This window comes from Phasianus colchicus, chromosome 1, assembly GCF_987193195.1.
Source record: "Phasianus colchicus chromosome 1, bPhaCol1.hap1.1, whole genome shotgun sequence".
NCBI classification, from domain to species: domain Eukaryota; kingdom Metazoa; phylum Chordata; class Aves; order Galliformes; family Phasianidae; genus Phasianus; species Phasianus colchicus.
In genome coordinates, this window is record NC_143436.1 from 144,766,457 (window position 1) to 144,787,112 (window position 20,656).

Here is a 20,656-nt window from a genome sequence, read left to right on the forward strand (position 1 = left end):
CTTGAAGATATTTTCAGTAAAATCCTGTACTGGTGTTCCTATGGTAAAAGATGTGAAACATTTTCACTGAGTATGAAGGAAACAGGAGATATTGGAAAGAACAATCCTATTCTCTTAGATAGCTTAGTACCACACAACACAGGGTAAAAATTAAGTGATTATAAAAAATATTTAGAAATTGTTCAAACATTCAATGAAAGTCAATTTAGATTGACATGTAATTAAAATTATGTAAAAATCACAGGAGGATAATATTTTTGCTTATTAACTGCATACTGAAAGATAAAATATTGTCTGGCCTATTTTCATGTTCGTGAAGGCTTTACCATGTGACTGTTGTACTTCATTTGTACTGCAGCAAGAAAAAAATGTGAAAATATTGTGTTCCTCCTTTGACCAAATTAGCTGTGAGTAGGATATGAAGCATCAGCACACCATGGACCCATTTCTTTAGAAGGTAAAATTTTGCAGAATATAGCTCTCGTAGGCTTTTGTAAATAAAATAAAGTAAAATTTTTTATTTAGAGCAAGGCTTACATGCTAATATGTGAGCAAACTGTAAAACCACTGCAGAGGAGAGCACTACCAAGAGTCAACAGACAGAAAGTGGGAAAGAGGATCAGACTGAATGTGTTAGATGACTCCTAAAGGCACTTGGCAAAGTCAATGTGTTTACTTGATTGTCCAGATTTGGGGATTAGGATTGCATAGAAGACACTGTCTCAGGCTTGAATCTCAGAATGAAAATCACATAAAACAAATATGACTAGAAAGTTCATGTCAGCCATTCTGACCTAGTGAACAAACCACCAAAGAAAATGGTCTGTATGGTTTACATAAGTACACACTGGAGTGAATTTATGTGTGCAAAGAGGAGCCAAATCATCAGCATTTGCCTATTTCATGTATGCAACAGCAAATTGAGAATTTAATGTGTTGGACCTGTTTTTGTAATATTTCACCTAGCTCTGTTTCTTCTGTGCATCAGGGCATCAGCAATTCATGTGGAATCATGCTTTTTTACTTTTTGAAAAATTATCTCCCAGACAACTTCTGTTGAACTGTTACAGTGAAACTAATGTGCCCTTGGTTTTCCATCCATGTTATTTTGCTTTTAGTTTTAAAACTGAAAGAATGCATTTACTGATTTATTATTTTTATATTAGTTTTGCTCATTTTCTACAAACTTCTCATTTAAGAATGTTAAATGCTAACTTAGTGACAGTCTGTTTTATGTATGCTCATTGAATACATGGCTTGTTTCAAATTACTCTTCCTTCCCATTATTCTATTACTCAGGGCACTAAAAGATAAAAATATTATATAGTCGCTTTAAGGCCTTCTTTATAGAATTTGATCTAAAAATATTTCTTGCTGTTGTTTCTGCAGTATTAAATATCAGCATATATATTGCAAATGAAGTGAATTAAAAGGGCACGCATTTTATTGCACAAAGAAATATAAATGCTAGATATCAGTTAATCAGCTCACATATATGAAAAAGGATATAGTATAGTTGATTCTGGAGTGGCCAGTGTAGAGTACGCAAATTGAGTAAAGCAAATGAAGTTTACTTGTTTTTTCTCATCTGTCTCAAGAGGTAAAATCATAGGAAGTGAAAATTACTCAGAGATATGATGGGACATGTAATATCACACATATCAATCTTCTCGTAAATTTTTCATAGTCTGCATGAATTAGGAGCACAAATCAACTTTCTGAAGTGAGGAGCTTGAGATTTGAAATCCTGTGGCTTTTGTGTGAACCTTTAAAATCTTCAGCTTTGTGTATGAAATAACAGCAGCATGACTGTGTTTTTGATGCACCCCTGTGAAACTAGGGAATGAAAAACAATGATGAGAGGTCACTGCTTGCCATTCTCACCACTGTGAGAGCCTAAAATCTTGTTAGCCTGGTAGGAACCCTGTCTCTGTAATAACCATGGAATATAAGTAGAGCACACTCAATTAAAAGACTTTTTTTTAAAAAAGTCCCCAAACTTCACACTTTTGAGACTGGCCACAGCACAACTTCATGAGCTGAGCACTGGACCAGAGAAAAAAAGAGCATCTATTGCGCAGACTAAGCATTACATTCACAGAATGACAGGGGTTGGAAGGGACCACTGAAGATCATCCCATCCAACCCCCCTTCTAAAGCAGGTTCCTTAGAACAGATTACACAGGAAAGTGCCTAGGTAGATTTTTAATATCTCCAGAGAAGGAGGCCCCACAATCAATCTGGACAGCATGTTCCAGTGCTCTGTCACCCTCATGGTAAAGAAGTTCTTCCTCTTGTTCAGATGGAACTTCCTGTGTTCCATTTTGTGCTCTGTAGTGGAAATGCTGTCATGGCCTTAAACAGTGATTGAGCACCTGGTGTGAAGGCAGAGCCAACCCAGGGGAGCACAGGTGCATGCAATGCATCTGAGTGACAGGAGGGGATAGAGCCAGGATCCCAGACCTCATGTAAGGATTGGTAGTAGAGGTAAGGGTATCTCACTGGAGATCCCTGCCTAGCTGAGGTCTTCCAAAAGTAAGCAGTTTTTCTTCCTTTGTTTCTGTGTCCACAGATTCTCCATTTGTTCTCATTTGCTGTAACCTAGGACTGTGCTATTCTGCTATTACTGCTGTGTTTTCCATCATGTTAGAGCACTACATGCTCATTGCCCCTTGCCCTGCCACTGGGCACTGCAAAAATGTCCACATGACTCCCACAGTTTAAATATTTATAAGCATTGCTAAGATTCCATTCAGTCTTCTCCAGTCTGAACAGCCCTAGGCCTCTCAGCCTTTCCACTTTAGGGGGTGATCTTTCTGGCCCTCCGCTGGACTCTCTCCCTGTCTTTCTTGAACAGAAGAGATCAAAACTGAGCACAGTATTCCACATGTGACCTCACCAGGTCAGAGTGGAGGGGGAAGACCACCTCCCTTAACCAGATGCTGGCCATGCTCTTCTTAATGCACCCCAAGATACCGTTGGTATTCGTGACCACAGGGCGCATTGCTGACTCATGGACAATCTCTTGTCCATCAGAACATATAGGTCCTTTTCTACATAGCTCGCTTCCCTGTAGAGATGGTCAGCTTCTAACCTGTGTGTATATCACTTCTCAGCATTTTCCCTTGTTGAACCTCATAAAGCTCCTCTCTGCCCAGCTCTCCAGCCAGCACTGATTATCTGTTTCCATGACCAAGCCAGCATTTACAGAAGAACCACATGGCCATTGGACACAACAGTTTGTTTGTCTTTGGCATAATGGCATATGCATTATATATATATGTCATATGAAGATGTCTAAGGTGGCTGACAATTGTTCACTTGTATTTATGGTTTGGAAATATTGATTTAAATAGTATAGCTTCTCTTCAAAGACTATTACTCAATGCTACTGAATGTATTCTCTCCTGGTGTTTTAGCCAAATTCATATTATACAAAGTATTGCATGATTTAAAAATGCTTTAAATAAAAGGAAATAAGAGATTGGTTCTTGGGGCTGAATCACTGGAAGTGATTGCAAAACTGATTAAGTGTCTAGAACAGAGAATGTTTCCCGTGGGGTAAACCTGTGATGATATCACAGGCTCAGTGCTGATAGTAGCTGTGCACTATTATAATGAAATACTGGTTGTCTTATCTCAGAAAATAAAGCAGAACAAGTTTAATTCAATGATATTTTGAATTCTCCATTAAAAATGAACTATAAAGAGAAGGAAGGCTGGGAGGTAATTGTTACATTTTAATCAAGACCATTTCTATAAAGAAAGAGATCTGTATCACTGCACAGGAATTTTTTTGACATCTATAATTCAAAGCTGAGTAGTATTTGAAGGAATTAATCAAATCGTTCAAGCTCTTAATGTAAAAGTACATTGATTTGTTAAAGTTGGTGAAACTGTAGTGCTTTCGAAAGAATTTTCATCCTCATGTTTGCATTTTTTTCAATGCCCTTAATGATTGTAGAACTTGAGGCCCAAGGCATTTTCAAATAATGAAGCACTGAAGGATTTTCAAGGAAGAAGGGAGAATATATATAGGCCAGAAATGGTACATAGCTGATAATCACTTTTGAGATGTTTAGTTATTAATTATATTTTCATTCTTTAACATGATCCAAATAACAAAAATGATATTATTTTCAGATTATTGAGCAAAGACTAATTATCTAATACTCGCAATGTACTCTAAAATGTGAAGTGACATATAAACGCTATACTATCTAGACCAAATATAAAACTTGTAAGAGGTTTATTTTAGTGATTTACTTAGCTTTACAAGCACACATAGGAGTGGAATCTGTTCTTCCAAGATGCCATTCATATCGTTTAAGAGCAGAATTATTGTTTACTTCATTACAGCTCTATGCTTTGTTCACATTATGTCTCCATCCTTTGCCATGTGTTGTCCTCTTGGCTATGTCTGCCATAATAGCTCAAGTCAAGTGAAAAGATGTTGTACCATAGCTCATATTCAGCAGCTGTATGTATATTAAACTTGATTGTTTATGCCTCTCCAGACTGACCCTACCACACGCACTAGCTTCCAGGTGTGAGATTGATCTTGATCTTTTTCCAGTTCTGCCCTCTTCTGTGGTGTTCAGCACATCAGTTATGCAAAAGAAGTCTATCACCTAAAATCTTAGTTTACTCCTCTCTTGTTCCCATCTTCCACCCTCTCTCCTGAAATTGTTGGTGAAAATTTAAGAAGCTGGAAGGATTTCTTTGAAAGCCTTTCGTTGGGTTTTCTTTTTAGCAATTCAACTATGTTGAATGAGTTGATGTTATCTGACTACTTCAGAGAAGTCTTAAATGATTGTGAAGCATGACTTTTCACCACAACAGACCCATTTACTTTTCATATTGTATTTTCTACATACTTAGTAATTCTATAGTTTCTAAATTTCTATCACTCTGCCTAGATAAGCAGTCTGACTCATTGTTTTTTAGTTTCCCGTGCAGCCTCCTGAAATTCTTTTTTTAAAGTTAGTGTCATAAGTGAATCTTCCCTTTATCTCATTATTGATTTTATTTATGTGATAGGTTATTCACCACTGTTAGAATGTCACCATTGTTATATCCCTGATCCCTTGAAGTCTTAAGTGAGGTATATGAGGTCTTGGAGAGTAATAAGTTGGCCTTGTGTCAGTTATCTTTCAAAAGCGTTTCACCTGACATTGCTACTGGAAATTAATCTTCCATATGGGCTAGGGTCTTCTTTGACTTTTTCTGTGGTGGGTACAGTTGAATTTGCTTTCTTCATTTAATTTATTTTTCTAAAGTTTCTTGAATAATATTTTGATTCTCTTTTAAAGTCTTTGCAGATCTTACTGCTTTCTAAATGTTTTATAAGTTTCCTTATTATATTTTATTTCTTTAGAAAATAGTCCTGCAAAACCTTTCACAATTCAGCATGTAAATGTTTTAAAAGAAGTCTGTGAAAGTTCATGTTCTTCTCTGTATCCTTAGTACAGCATATAACTTCCCTTTCTAAAACACATCCTTATATATATCCAGTCCTTCTTTCCACTCCAACTGACAGTGCTGACCTTTTTGAACTTCTTAGAATTTCTTCAGTAGGTCACTGATGTATTCTATAACTGAATATTTATTCGCTTCCCCCTCCAAGATTCTGTCATTTTTCCTTTTAAATTCTTTTTAACAACCTTGTGACTTTGTTATTGTTTTCTTTAACTTAAATTCAATATAGTGGATTGTTTCTCTGAATTTAAAAGATTTTTGATCATCATCACATAATCACTTTTTTAGTATTTTTTATGGTGAACTATATCTGGGCAACAAGCTACAGCACCTTACTACATTTGAACAAAAAGTTTCTCCCAAACATCTAATCTAAATGTCCCTTATTTAAGTTTAAAACCACTTCCCCCTTGTCCTGTCACTGTCTGCCCATATAAAATGTTGATTCCCTCCTGTTTATAAGCTTCCTTTAAGTACCTGAACACAGCAATGAGATCTCCCCAGAGTCTTCTCTTCTCCAGGTTGACCCCCCTTAGTCTTTTTTTTTTGTAGGAGAGGTGGTCCACTGACAAGAAGTAGATACATTTGGAGAGCAATTTTTAGAGAGCTATTCTTTGTTTGTGCATACAAGAAAATTTGAAGCCAACTGTGAGATAATCTTCAAGCTGACCAAATTAATGAATCATTGTTCATCAGCAACACAGTTTGTAGCTGGTGATCTACTCATACAGGTGGCACTGCCACTACACCATAAAATGAATCCCATCTAATGGTACACAATTTTAGAAATATTTTCTTGTGGAATAAATGATAAGAAACAAAACAGTGTTAAATGATTGTTTTTTATGATGGAGGAAAGGTACCAACAGAGTTTCATGCTAATCCTGAGTAAGACCTTTGCTGTTCACTGTTTGTAAGTAATCTAGAAAGTGGAGTGAATAGTGAAGTGATAGAGTTTTCTGCTGATGAAAAATAAGCAAAGGCATCCAAATTTAAAACTTAAAGTGGAAGTATTCTTATTTTGTCTGAGAAATAAAATTTCAGTTGAAATCTAGATAAATGCACATAGAGAAGAATCCTAAACAGATATGTAAACATAGGCTTTGAATAAGCTGTTGTCAGTTATTTTTTTCAGTCAATTTAGATATTCTCTATCATGTCTCTTCATTGCTTTCTGAAAAAGAAGGCAAACTGTTAAAAATAATTAGAGACGATTATTAAACACAGGTGAAAATTCCCTGTTTTACCATATTACCTATCATGTGCCTGTGTGTTGAATACTGCATTCAAATGAATTATCTTTTTTTAAAAAGCAATGCACTAAACTGAGAAAAGGTACGTAAAAGGATAATGAAAATGATTTTCAGCTTGAAAAGGAGATGACAGAGGTGGAATCTAAGACAAAGTTATATAAGTCACAGACGGTGTAAGAATTTGAATAGGGGAACACTATTTTATTTCTTTCACTACAAGAAAATGAGTGGGCACTCAAACTGGGAGGAAAAAAAAGCTAAGAAGGTACTTTGTTTTGATTTTGAGACAAATTAATGGAATCAAATCCTATAAGGGATGATTGTTTTGATATAGTTTTAAGCCCCAAAGGTTATCAAAGCTGGGGAACAGTGCAGGAAGTATAATAGCTTTTTATTTGATCTGTTCTTATACTCATTTCCTAGACATTTTTTGCTTGTCCTTGTCAGAGGCTGGACACTGGTGAGATGGACCTTTGATCCAATCCAGTGCAATCATTTTTATACTTCTATAATTTTCCGTAATCTGAATGGGATTTCAGAAGCAATTTGCAAGTAGCACACTGAGGAACCATTTAACTGTGATGTATTTCCATAAGGGGAAGAGGAAGTCTCTCAAGCATTTCTGAATATAAGCAGTGGCCTAACTTCCTTGGCTCTCTGCATACCTTAAACATGAATACAGATGGGATTCGTTGCTAAAAATATTTTCTCAGTACATGTGTTACTACCTAGCAACAGAAATTCTTGGACGAATCAACAAGAGTATGAAGTAAGAACATTTTTCTTCCAATTTAATGAAATTTTCATTCTCACCAGTCAAGTTACTTGCCAGATGTACATGCTCCTTTCCCTCTCCTTCAGCTCCACACAATGAAATAAAAACAAGATTATTTTCCCCCAAATCCATATCAAAGCAGCATATGCAAGAGGGTGTGTATATTTATCTATTTATAGAGCATATATTTTAATGATCTTTTAAAATATACATTATTTTACCTTTGTGCTTCTAGAAAAAAAGTAGATGTTTGCTGTGTTCATTTTCTCTTTTATTTAAACTCATTGTTAACTCTTTGGTGTTGAAAACAAAGACATTCATGAAAATTGGAGATGAAGATAGATTCTTTGCTTGATTTGTCTTTTGTGATAGATTCTTGTTTTGTTGTTTTTTTGTCACGGTTAGTGTCTGAATTTGATATCAGTGTTTTAGGATTTTTTTCCAAAAAGAATTTAAGAAAATCAGTTGTCTTGACAGAACATGCATAGTTAAAGCTAAGGAGGTAACTGTTAGGTACCCTGTTTGATAAGAAGGAATAATTGTAGTAGAATAACATTGACTGGGAGCTGGGTGCCATCAAGTATTCATTCTTTTGTGGAATTTAATTCCATAGTATGTGTTCCTTTCAGCGGTGGTAGTAGTGATTGAGGAGCAGGGAGATACTGGTGCTGGGATCAGCTGCCACTCAATTGTCAAGAACTATGGCAGAGCAAGGTTGAGAGGTCTTTGAAAATTATGAGGGGGAAAAAGAAACTAATTTGGTTTTGGGTGTTCATTACGTCTTAAACTGTACCTTGTATTTTCCTTCTTTGTCTAGTTTTGTTAGTGGGTAAACAGCAATCAGCACTGATTTTTTTGTTTGTTTGTTTGTTTGTATGCTTGTTTTTCAATGAACAGTTGTTTTTGCTTCTTCCCTACTCCATTTGGTACTAAGGTTAAAAAAAATCCCCAATTTATAATGAAAATTTTGGCCTCCTACTGTGTAAAGGGAGTCTGTGGTGTTTCTTGTGCATCATACAAATTTCTGGAACCAGTATTCTGGATATGAGTTGGATACTGCTCACCTTTCATGTAACAGTGCTTAATCAAAATTTTGGTCAGTGTCAGTCAACACAGCCTCTGAAGAAACTTTGCCAAGTCCTTCTGCATTTGTCTCTAACATGGAATTAATTCAAACAAAAACTTTGAATCAGAGATTTGTATTAGGTAAACTCACATGCCTGACAATTCCAACTTAGATTTCCTGTGGATAGATACTCCCTTCTGTGACTGCTATAGTTTTCAGTTTTTGTTTCTCTATAAACTGGAGAAGACAAGCACAATTTGTACCTTCAATCTTAAGTTCATATGCAATCAGTTGTTGATTACACAATTACTATTTTGATGAAGTTAAAAATATTTCCAGTGTCTGTGCTTTTCATATCTAACTTAAAGAAATTAAATACATGCTGTTAATCCATGTGAAAGAAGTCTCCAAAGAGTACTTTGTGTATTTTAAGAGGTGCAGTTATTTCTGAGAAAGAAGTAATAGCATATCTTGGATGGAAATGTAGACCCTATTCATTTGAAAAGCCAAAGGCATCCTCAGAGGAAAGTACAGGCTGGTCTGTGTGAAAACAGACATTGACAATTTGTCATGGGAGTGGCACTCATGGGTTTCAATGTATCCCACTAAGTTTTTGTGGTTATGTTTGGTCTTTGACCATAAACATGGAAATAGTTGCTACTTCAGAGAATAAAGCTCAATGATTTTGAGGATATCCACCTTATATGCCCTGCAGTATTTTGAGTGATGATGTTGCTACATCAATACCAAGATTCTGGGATATTTTTTAATTATATTTTAAATTGCCTGCCATGCTTAAGTCTTCTTGTTGATGCTATGTCTAACTAACACTGTTGCTAAACAGTGTTAGTGGTTCCTACTTTTTCACCTGTTTCTTTTTCTTTCATATCTAGTTGCAATAAGAGCAATCTTTTGTTTACATTAGATCATATATTCCCTTCTGCCTGTATTCACTTCTCCCTTCACTTCATTGTCAGAGAAATTAACCCATCCTCCCATCTTTGAAAATTTTCAAAGCAGATATTTATTTATTAGGAGAGCATTAATTCAGAAGTGTAGTACCAGTCTTCTTGAAATGTTTTAATGTTTCTCTCCTTTCTGAACTTGGTTGTTGCTCTGGGAACGATCCCTGCTCTTCTTTGAACCAAACTTCCTACTATCAGTCAATTATCAGTATTTCTGTGTCCAAAGCATACACTTACTCTTGAAGTTTGTGATGTTCAAGAAAGCTTTCACACAAAATATGGAATGCATTCTGGCAAGAAGAGGAAAAAAAGAGCAGGACAACATCTTTCCCAGAGCTAAACACAGAAGTCTGTTCTGCAACCTCATCTTTCGTTTGTGTTGTTTTTATTTTCTTTTGCATGTAGCATGTTTCTACTTTCAGTGCTAGAAAAGGCTTCAGATTTTACCTCATTTTCAGGCTTGGTTTATTTTTGTTCTTCTCTTGAAGTCAGATGAATGGGAAAAAAGGCAAGTGTTCTGCTGCTGTCCTCCTGAGTATATACATATTATGTTCGCTGAGGAAGCTAATCTGTCTATTTAAGCCTTTCCAGTTTTCATTTGATTTTTATTTTTTTTTTAACTGTTCCTAGGTACTGAGATACGGAACTTGGTTTCCATATGCTTTTGCCTTCCAGATACTCATCATCTCTATGTAAAGCAGTTCTAACAACTGAAACAGCACACTGGTTTTCCAGCTAGTGAAAATACATGCTATTTTTATAGCATCTGCTAGACACTCCTGCTGCTGGCATTTCGTATGATTGTGGAACAAATAAAGAAGGCAACCTGAACTCAGGACCATACTTATTTTCCTTTAACTTTTCACTCTGAATTTATAATAAATTTTGCTTTGATCTTTGCTTATGTTTTCATCCAAAAATATTCATAATTAAAAATCTATGAAAACTTTATAGAGGTAAGGGCTAACAAAGTGATTTATTCAAGAGAATTGGTCATAAAGAGAAGATAAATCACAATCTGACTGTCAGCCAAACTGAAGTCTATGCATACCAGTATGATAAGTGAAGCTGAGAAATTCTTCCTAAGCCTGGTTCCAGAATGAAAAGGAAGTCAAAACTGTACAATGTAAAAGATAATTGAAATAATACATATGTTAAAAGCTTTCCTTATTGTGGATTTGGGAATTATGAAAATACAGTTGCATACTATAAGAGAAGTCTAGAAACTAATGATTTTCATCTCTATTAAGAAGAAAGCACAAAAACCAATCAAGGCTCTATAGTTTGGTTTTTCCATATGTAGAACTCTGCTTTACACATTCAAAGGGCAGCTAGGCAGTATTCAGTGAACGGCTAGCCACGCTATAATGCATGGCTTATTAAAAGGAAAGTAATCTTTTTTTTTTTTTTTTTTAAAGGGAATAATTCCTTTGAAAGCAAGCTATTTTAAGAGCACTCTGATTTGGGAGTTATTGATTCTCCCTTTCTCCATATCTTGAAAACCAAAGTATAAACAACTCAGCTTTCAGAACAAGGCAGTTATATTACTATCTGCAACACAAACCATCTTTTATTTGTTAAAGTGCAAGAATCTGCATTACTCCAAAAGCAGAAACATTTGAAATCAGAAGATCTACAGCAGTGAAGTGTTAAACAGTTGGCAGCCTTAACAATGTTGACTAAAAAAAAAAAAAAGTTGTATTTAATGGACTATTCTTTCAGTGTGCTCATTGTGTTAAGTGTTTCCCTGAGGACTTTGGATGTGGATATTCATATCCAGAATGACAGAAGAGAAAATACAGTGCATTCCAGTGCATTCATTTATTCATTATGTATCTAGGTAAGTTCCTGATGTGCATCAAGTAATTCTGGAAGCATAAAAAGATGTAGATGGTCTTGGAGAATATTTTGTAGAAAATGAAGACTTCAGTGGAATGGGCAAAGGAGACTCTGAAGGAGTAGCTGCAAGTAATTTTAAAATCTTGGCAGAGCTTCTCTAGGAAACAAAAACTGTTAATGCTGGCTGTCATTTTTAATCCTTGAATTGTGATATCAATAGATACACAAAAAGCTTCTTGAAAAAGATTTCCTAGTGTCAGCTCTTATCTCTTTACCACATCTTTGAAAGATATCATAGGGCTTAAAGTCATTCAAGAAGCAAGAGACACCAGATTTTTGTGGGATATATGGGATGAAATCTCGCACAGATAAAACAGTGCTTCCAGAACTCTGTTGTTCTGGACCATCCTTTTTCCTCTTCCTCTTTTTCTTCATCTCATTTAAAAATTCAGCGAATCTCTCTCAAAATGAGTATGTTTGTAATTTAAATGATAAGAATTTTATTTTTTGGTTCAGTTCCAGGGGAATAGACTTTTCTGCTTCATTTACTGAAGCTGTATCTTATACAGGAGAATATAATTACATAGGAGTTGTAAGAAGTTATTACTGGATTTTCTCCTTGAGTGCCTTAATGTGATCTTCATTTATATTTCACACCACTTATATTTTCCTTCCTTACAAAGTGAGTTTGTCTTGAAAATCTGAAATGATAGTCTGTACTACATTTAACTATTCAGTTAAAAAATATATAGATTATCAGAGGAAAATTGCTAAAAGTTGTACTTTCTTTGAGAGTTTCAGCAGGCTCTTTTTATCCATGCTTAAGGTGGTGCAGAGAATGCATATTCTTATGCACTTGTGTGGAGACTTTACTAGATCCCCCTAAGCTCATAGGAGCATGGAAATTTGAACTGAGCATGAACAGGAGTAGCAGGAGAAAGGTACCTTGTCCTGTTTACTTTGACTTTGAAAAGGAATAACGCTTACTCTTGCTCTGTATGGTACTGTTGTCTCAAACCTTTATGTTGAGAGTGTGTATGTGCACGGACATATAAAAACGTCTGTTATACTTTTTTCTCTTAAGAACTAGCTAAAAATGAACTACCACTGCAAAATCCTATAGCTGACTTACTGGTGCAAGTGAATTTGGCAGGAGCTTCAACAGAATCAAATTATATTAAGCTAAGGTGAACTGCAGTACAATCATCTTCTCTACTCAGTATCACTTCATGTTGAAATTTAATCTGTTACATCAACTTCTGTTGGCAGCTGAAAAATGGAGCTTTCTATCCACAAGAGAACATAAAATCTAGAAAAATGTGCATTGCCATGGTAATACTTACTGTGTATTGGCCATCGTACTGCAGTGATGATGTATTCCCGTAGGTAGGACATATCAATAAAACTTTCACAAAACGATCAAGTAGCAGCTAAGATTTCTAGGTTACATTGCCAGCTATTTGCTCACTGATTTATTTATGTTGAATACAACATTAGAACAGTGCTGTGTCATCATTACCACTACCATTTTTTAGGACTATCCTCACAATATCATGGTCAGCTGAGCAGAAGTGATCTCTTGCATGGCTTCAAACATCACAGGTTGGACCATAGGCCTGATTTAATCTTTTTGAGCATTTATTTCTTCCTTGCATCACCCACTACCTTTTTCATTCTTGAGCTCCATAAATGCTTTCATAATGCTTGTAAAAAACTGGGAGAAAAGCCTTTATTGTTTTGAATTCTGGTTTTCTGTGTTAATCTGTGCCAATCACAAAGTCCTTACTTCCACAGAGGCCCTCTGACTATCACTTCAAAGAATGAACTAAGTTCAGTATGAGTGAAATGCTGGCCTTTCACTTTCAAATTTATTATATAAAGAAAATAGGATTTTTTTTTCAGTAAAGTTTTTCTGTGTCTTGGTGATTTCAGGTTCTGCCCACGTGGGGACAAAGGAGACCATTATACAGTGTATTGATACAAATGTAGAGCGGCACGATGTGGTACCAGGCTCTGTTGAAATCTTTAAGCATAAAAATCATTAAAGGTGGTGAGAGCTTTTGCTAGGAGGTATAACAGAAAAGGGGTCCTCATCCTTTCTTTGCATTGATGTTTAGACTGTGATGACTGTGTGCTGAAGAAAAATATGTGTATGTGCAAACTGAACATTACTCTCACATAACCAGGTATTATAATTTCCATTTATGTAAATAGCTCCTTTAAAGCAGTATACAAAATGAAGGTCTCAGTAAATGGGTTTGTACTGGCATTCCTGGGGACAGTGCAACTAACTCAGCACACTGAAATGATGTTGATTGTTTGACCAGGCAGACTATACTAGAAACTTTTTATGGTGTTGTATTTGTTTGTTTTCATTACAGAAACAAACTCAAATTCATTTCTGGTTTACACTACTAGCAATAGAGGAACTCTTATGAAAGTACAATGGTATATCTACTGATATACTACGACTGAACCAGTCATGTATAAGATGGAAGTAATAACAAAGTTAATCATTTAAATGTTAAAGCCCTCACCTGACTAAACAGACACTAATCCTGTAGGAGCTGACTTACAAGGCTTGCCCTCTAAATTCTGGCTTTGGTAATACAGTTGCATCCATTCTTTGAACAATGGAGAGGAATTGGCTTCTCCAGTGACAGAGTGAAATTTTAGGTATGCTAAATAGAATTCTGCGGATCTCTATCTTGTTTTTTCGTGAAGCTGGAGTCTGGGATACCTGTTTGACTAAGTTTGGTGCTTACAGTTGAGATAAATTAATTTAGTGTTAGAGTGCAACTTTTACTGGAGAAGTAATTCAAAATTCAGTGTCATTACTTTCATTTTATGACCTTATACATGGAAGAAGTACGTGTATAGAAATGTGGCTAGTTGACATGAAAGCCAATAGCAATTACTTTTTGACTTATAGATCAGAGGATTCCAGACATTAGGTTAAAAAATAGGACGGAAGAGCAGACTTGTGCAAGGAGCTTGGAGAAAAGATCCAATCCAGTTCCCAACAAAGAATGGAGAACCCAATTGTCATTTGCACTGACCACATCCTTGTGGAAGGAATGGTGTATTTCAGTCTTGTTTAAAATATTTCACACAAGTTTTTGAAAAAGAGAAAAAAAATATATGAAGTAAGGAATTCTAACATCTATCTTTTTAATCATTCAAAAAAATCTGAACCAGATTTTTTTGGGGGGGTTATACTACCAGTGCCTTGGGATAATTAGAATACTTGCAATGTGCTACATTCTGTCCTGTACTAAAAGTAACATGTGAATTCTGGGAAGATGTCCTTAGGTAATAGTATAAACAGTTATGTTTAGGGCAAAGAAAGTACCAATCAAAATGTCAGGACAAGACTTTCTATTTTCCATTTATTTTTATGTCATTTGAAAAGAGTAAAGGGTGTGAAGACATTCCGAATGTATTCAGATATATATTTTTCTGTTCTAGTCATCTAATTATCGCATCCTAAATCTATATTTTGGATCTGTTTTTCTGCCAAACAATACGAACATAATATATATTTGTGCTCTCAAATGTATATACATACATACACCTTATATGACTTTGAATTTATTCACAAGCATACACATATTGACAAATGTTTTTAAAATCATAGAAGTTTTCCTTAAATTCTGCTCTTGCAAATACCCTCCAAATAAATGCATATGTGAATGCAGGTGTACACACACACCTACACACAGTAAACTTGTTAAATATACAGAGTTTTTCAGAGTGTCCCGATTCTTGCAGGTTGCTGAAGAAGAACAGATCCCATTTAAAATCAGGCCAGTTTTATCTAAGTGTTGAATGTATTCTCAAAGTCTTAAGATGTATATGCGTACTTGAGAAGAATACTGCTTCTTTAAAAAAAAAAATCCCAAAGTTCTAAGAGCTCCAATGGTGCCACATACCACCTCTAATGAGCTTTCTTTTGTTACTGATTTTTTCACCAGGCATTTCTTAATTCTACAAAATTATTTTCCTGTTGTCAGTAATGAAATGGTGTGCAGTACTTGTATACTTTGTTCTTAACTGGCAGCGAATCATCCTAAGTCCTCATTATAGACATTTGCTTTGGTGACCCAAGTCTATCAGGTTTACTGTAAGTCCTCCTTCACTTCACATCTACCCTTGAACTACTGCTCTTTGAGTATGATTGTGCTTGATATTACTCATGCAAGAAAATGGCCACTGACATCAGAGGAAAGCTCTGAGCAGCCCCTTCCCCCAGGAATCCTGGCTTCTGGGGTAGGGGAGTCTGTGGTAACCCCTATCTCCCTTTTAGCTCTCATTAGATTGTTACCAATGTTGCAGTCATCTGAAAGTAGAACCAAGGCATCGACAGTCACGTGGCAGTTTTCTTCTGACCAATGACTGATAAAATTTCACTAGTTATGTTTCTCGTAACGAGGAAAAAAAAAAAAAAATACCAGTATTGTGGTTAGGAATTTATTATGAAGAAGAGCCTGTAGGCTCAGAAACCTACAGGTCTTTACAGATCTTTACTGGATCAAAAAGGAAGGTCCTCCTGGTTTGCAGTCTCTGACAGTGGGTCGATAAAATATGTTTATGGAATAGCATAAGAACAGAGAAAGCACATGGTGAGTAATGTTTCATTCATCAGTGATATTTCATACTTGAATGATAGTCACTCTCTAGAGGGATATGTGACTTGGGAACTTCCAGTGTCCAACAAGTAAACAAAGATTTCTACTTAGTTTGCCACATAATTATTTCATGTAATGCCTCCTTGCTTTTGTGTTATATGTTGTCATTCCAGTCAAATAATTTCTCAGTGCGCTCTTCTTCCTACATGTCTGTTATTACTTCCACTGTATTCTGTCTTTTTGCATCTGTACATGCAGCTTTATAATTTGACCATATTTGCCCAGTGAACTGAAAATTTGTTTAAAGTGTTCTGCATTTACAAGCACATTTGGTACTTTAAATAACACGTCTTGTAATAATTCATGTATAATATCCATTGCATAAACTTTCCAATTTTCCTAAATATGTACAAATTAAAATTTTATAGAATTCCTGTAGCAGAATTTTCTGGAAAAGCCTCCTATTTATTTCTGTAGAAACTACAACAGATATAAAGAGCACAATAACATTATTTAGTAGAGCAAATTCTTAGCTACAGAATGCCCATTTTCAGCATAGTCACCACCATTAGCTATGCATTTTCACCAGTGATGAACATGCCACTCATGTAAAAATCTACAAGGCTTGTTTTTCACATTACTGTTGCCACTGCTGGAACGCACCATCCACCACCTCGTTGTGCTCACATCCTTTGTTTGCTCTCTATAAATGTTCAGCAAGTATTGATGAATGTCAGTGGGTGCCACTGTTTCTGCATGGAGGAATTCAGTGACACATTTTTGCTTCAAACACACTTCCATGTCAGATGCCATTTTGTCAGACTGCCCCTCTGCTGCCCTCTGTCACGCAGCAACAAAATATTGGTGAGAAGATTCATCCTGTACTGCCATACCACCAACATCCACCTCTGATGTCATGGCCCAACATAACAAAACAGGAGGCATTACATTCAGAGCAGAACCCATATCTTGTCCATAATGGAAAGAAATGCTAGCAAGACATTCTGAAGGAATCAAGATATCTGGCCTGTCTGCATTCAGCTGGCTCATCAGTTTTGCAGGGGCTCCATCTTTTTGCATCCTCTATGTCTGCAAGTGCTCTCCTCAAACATCTTTTCTGGTGAAGCAGCTTAGTATGTGAAAGTGAATTCTTTCTGAATGGCCTGGACTTCCCCTAGATACAGTCACTGTTCATTCAGAAGGCAGTTTTGACCTTATTCCTGTTAATACTAAGAAGTCTATCCTGGCAGTGCAAACATCATTTTGACAGACCTATTAAGACCCCCCTTTATTCAGCGAGGAGCAAAAAGGTATTCATACTTTACAACCCAGTTGTACTTCTCAGTGTGAAGATTTTCTTTTTTTTTTTTAATCAAAGACTTGATAAATGGAACTTAAGTACATAGCTCACTATTGCTTTTAATGGAGACCAGGTATAGTGGTCATAGATTTTTCAGGCACTTGACTCCAAAAGCTATTGAGTGGTATATCAGGAGAGACATTTTGTCTATCATTATGGGAAGAGATGGAAAACATAGCATTCTAAGCCTTTTAGCTGATGGACTTAAGTGTTGTAACGCATATAGGAACATCTTGTAAACCATAAGCAGAGCTGTAAAAAATCAAAGGCTTCCCAAACAGCATTAAGAATCATAGCATTCCTAACCCAGTTTTGTCTGAGCTGCATGGGTCAGAACACAGACCTCGATCCCCGTGCTTTCCTCAGCACTGCCAAGCACTCAGCAGATCTAGGAAGATGCCAATGACGGTTTTAGCAGTAGCATCAAACCTGACACTTCCAAATTTTGGGTGCTGAGGTTTCAGCTTTGAAGTGTGAGTTTCAGCATAGGGATTTTTCATGAACATATTGTGCGAACAAGGTGTTATAATTAGTATATCTAATTTAAACACTCTTAGCATAACATTATACATATATATGCAATTGTGTGTTTGAAAATCAAGGAGCTTTTTAAAGCTGAGTTAGACGTACTTGCCTTCAGAGTATTATTATTCAGGGAGTTGTGCTTGAGATAATTCTAAGTGGGAAATAACTACAAAATTGAATGTTAAGTACTACATAAAATGGATGAAATCCTTCTTTTCATCATAGTGAGAAGATGGTAAGAAGTCCACAAAATACATGTTGGTCCTCCATTCACAGGCCATATACAGAGCATTTAAAGTTTGTTATCTAAAATCTATACAGAGAATATTTCCATTCTTAGAAAACAAAACTGGAAAATGTGATCAGCTGAAAAACTACTTGTGCCAAAGACTTCCTCCCAAGTTCTTAAAGTTTTGAAAGTCTTCTGAAGGTTGTAGTTTCCGTGTTTATTTTTTACACTCCTTACCTTATCTACCACTTTTTAAAAAGTATCAGTGGATCATAAATTCTGGCTTATGCATTTCAGGCTCAATACCTAGGTATTAATTCAGAAGTTGCCACTCCCTGATGTATGCAGTACTGTATTATTTGTAAAGAAAACAGCAAATTGAAGAGAATTTCTCTTGCAAAAAGGTTTTATTATATCAAGTAAAGCCTTTGAAAATTGTAGTTTATTATCATAGTCAAAGCACACACTTCCAAGGATGAGAGATGGGAGTTAGAGTGGCTATGAATGTGTGAACAGCAGTAACAGAAATATAAATATAAGCTTCTACTGCTTCATTTATGTCACTAGGGAAGAAAATGCTTACCTAGCTTTTATATCACCAGGAGTTCATCTAATCTTTTTTTGTTGTTGTTTTATTTCGTTGATATCTAAGAAAAAATGCAAGTACTTCCCAGTGCAGATAGTGATTCTAGATGCTTCATTCTCTGAAGTAAGGGAAAATCCTGTCGGTCTTTGGCAGGGACAAGAACAGTTGTGTAGCATTACTTGTTATTTTGATGGCAATTGCATCCTTGAAAATTCATGCTGTATTTGCTTTTGGTTTCATTAGTGTCATGCAGGTCTGCATTTCCTTTTCTGATTTGTGTCTTAAGCCCATAGGATTTTGTGAAATTATGCACTCCTGTACACAACTTTTGTACCCTTATAAAAATAGAGGCCTGGCCCTTCCATGAGGTTTAATTCTTGGTTTTCTCATTGAAAAATCTAGCTATGCAGAACGATGAATTGATTACACTTTTTTCTTGAGATTTTTGGGTTCCTGATTGTAAGTCACTTATCTTCCTCTTATGATTCAGAGAACTTCTCTTTGCAGACTCTCAAAAACAAATCAGCACTCTTAAGAACGTGACAGAAAATGAGAAATCACAGGCATTTTTTTCCTGCATAATATCCAACAAGTGGGAGCACTATTTCAGAATTACAAGAGATTATCTGTATATTGCTCTTCAAAGAAGCAACTCATCTTCACAACATAAAGAGAACCATACGCATTGCCTGTGAAACAGGATGTCAGAATGCAGGAATTCAGCCCCAGTTAAATTTCATCAGCAAACTTGCATGGTAGAAAGGACAGTCAGTTTCACCAAACTATTTTCTTTCACATCTAGTCCGGATTGAAGGTTTCTGAAGTAAATTGCATCAGCCTCACACAGGTTTGCCTCTGTACGTGCATTGGCTAAACTGATTTTATGTGTAAATTTGTACACCGAAGAAATACTTTAAAATGGCAATAAATCAAAATTCTGGCCACCTGTGTCAAGTTACAAACAATGAAATCACAAATAAGAAGCAGCTCATATGTTCAAAAACAAAGTCTTCCGTGTTTAAAAATATATACTGAATTTTTGCCTTTATTTATAAAAATGATTTTTTTTCCTCAGCTTTAGTTACAGTTTCTCAGTGTTAAGAATATTATATTGCAGAACCTGGACAACTACGTATGTCTCAAATTTGAGTTACATAAATGACCTTCTCACAGCATCTGACAGAGTGTAGTAATATTCTGAATTTAACAAGAATATCAAGAGATGGCAGATGCAGTCTTACAATAGTGAAATTGAAGGCAATTGAAGAATTGCCTTGGAGCAGTTAGCTATCAACACATAATAGAATCACAGATAAGTGCAGGTTAGAAGGGACTTCTGGAATACATCAAGTTGGATATGCCATGTGGCCACACCACTTTAGTGGTGATCTACCCCCATAAATCAGCCTATTCAAATCATATGTGATAAAGCTTTTGCATGTATGGATGAAATTTTACTCTTCCTATATTTTGATATTAAGAAGGCCTAAGTCAAACTTACATTTTTTGTCAGATTGTGAGCAGAGACAGGCACATTCACTGCAGATTGCTCCTTTTATGACCTCACTACCTTTCTGCATGTTTTTATGCTTTTCACCATCTATACACTGATAGGAGGTCAAGATTATGACTTCCTTGGTCAATCAGTCTGGTTCTCTTCAGCTCTTTTTTAACTAAATGTGAGCTGCCCGTGGTGAGAACCTTGGAAAATCTGACTATAATTGTAATTTCCCAGACTGGCCCTATTTTTCTGTGAATCCAGTATGGCAGATGAATTTGTGTGTTTTGACTACAGGTTGGTAAGTGCCAGTTACAAAGTTACAACCACGAATATTCACAGGGTCTGGAATGGGTGAGCAAACTTAAAAGTCTCTGAATTTTCCTGCAATGCTACCTCCTTTGCTTCCCAGACAGAAGTTTTAACTAGCTTTGCCATATGTCTTGAAAGGTTA

General features: G+C 35.9%; 1 protein-coding gene across 3 annotated transcripts in view; it reads left to right on the forward strand.

Moving 5' to 3' along the window:
* The window catches only part of NALCN (sodium leak channel, non-selective), a 208,958-nt gene that overhangs the window by 132,135 nt on the left and 56,167 nt on the right, over window positions 1-20,656 (forward strand). The gene's annotated exons all lie outside the window — the stretch shown is intronic.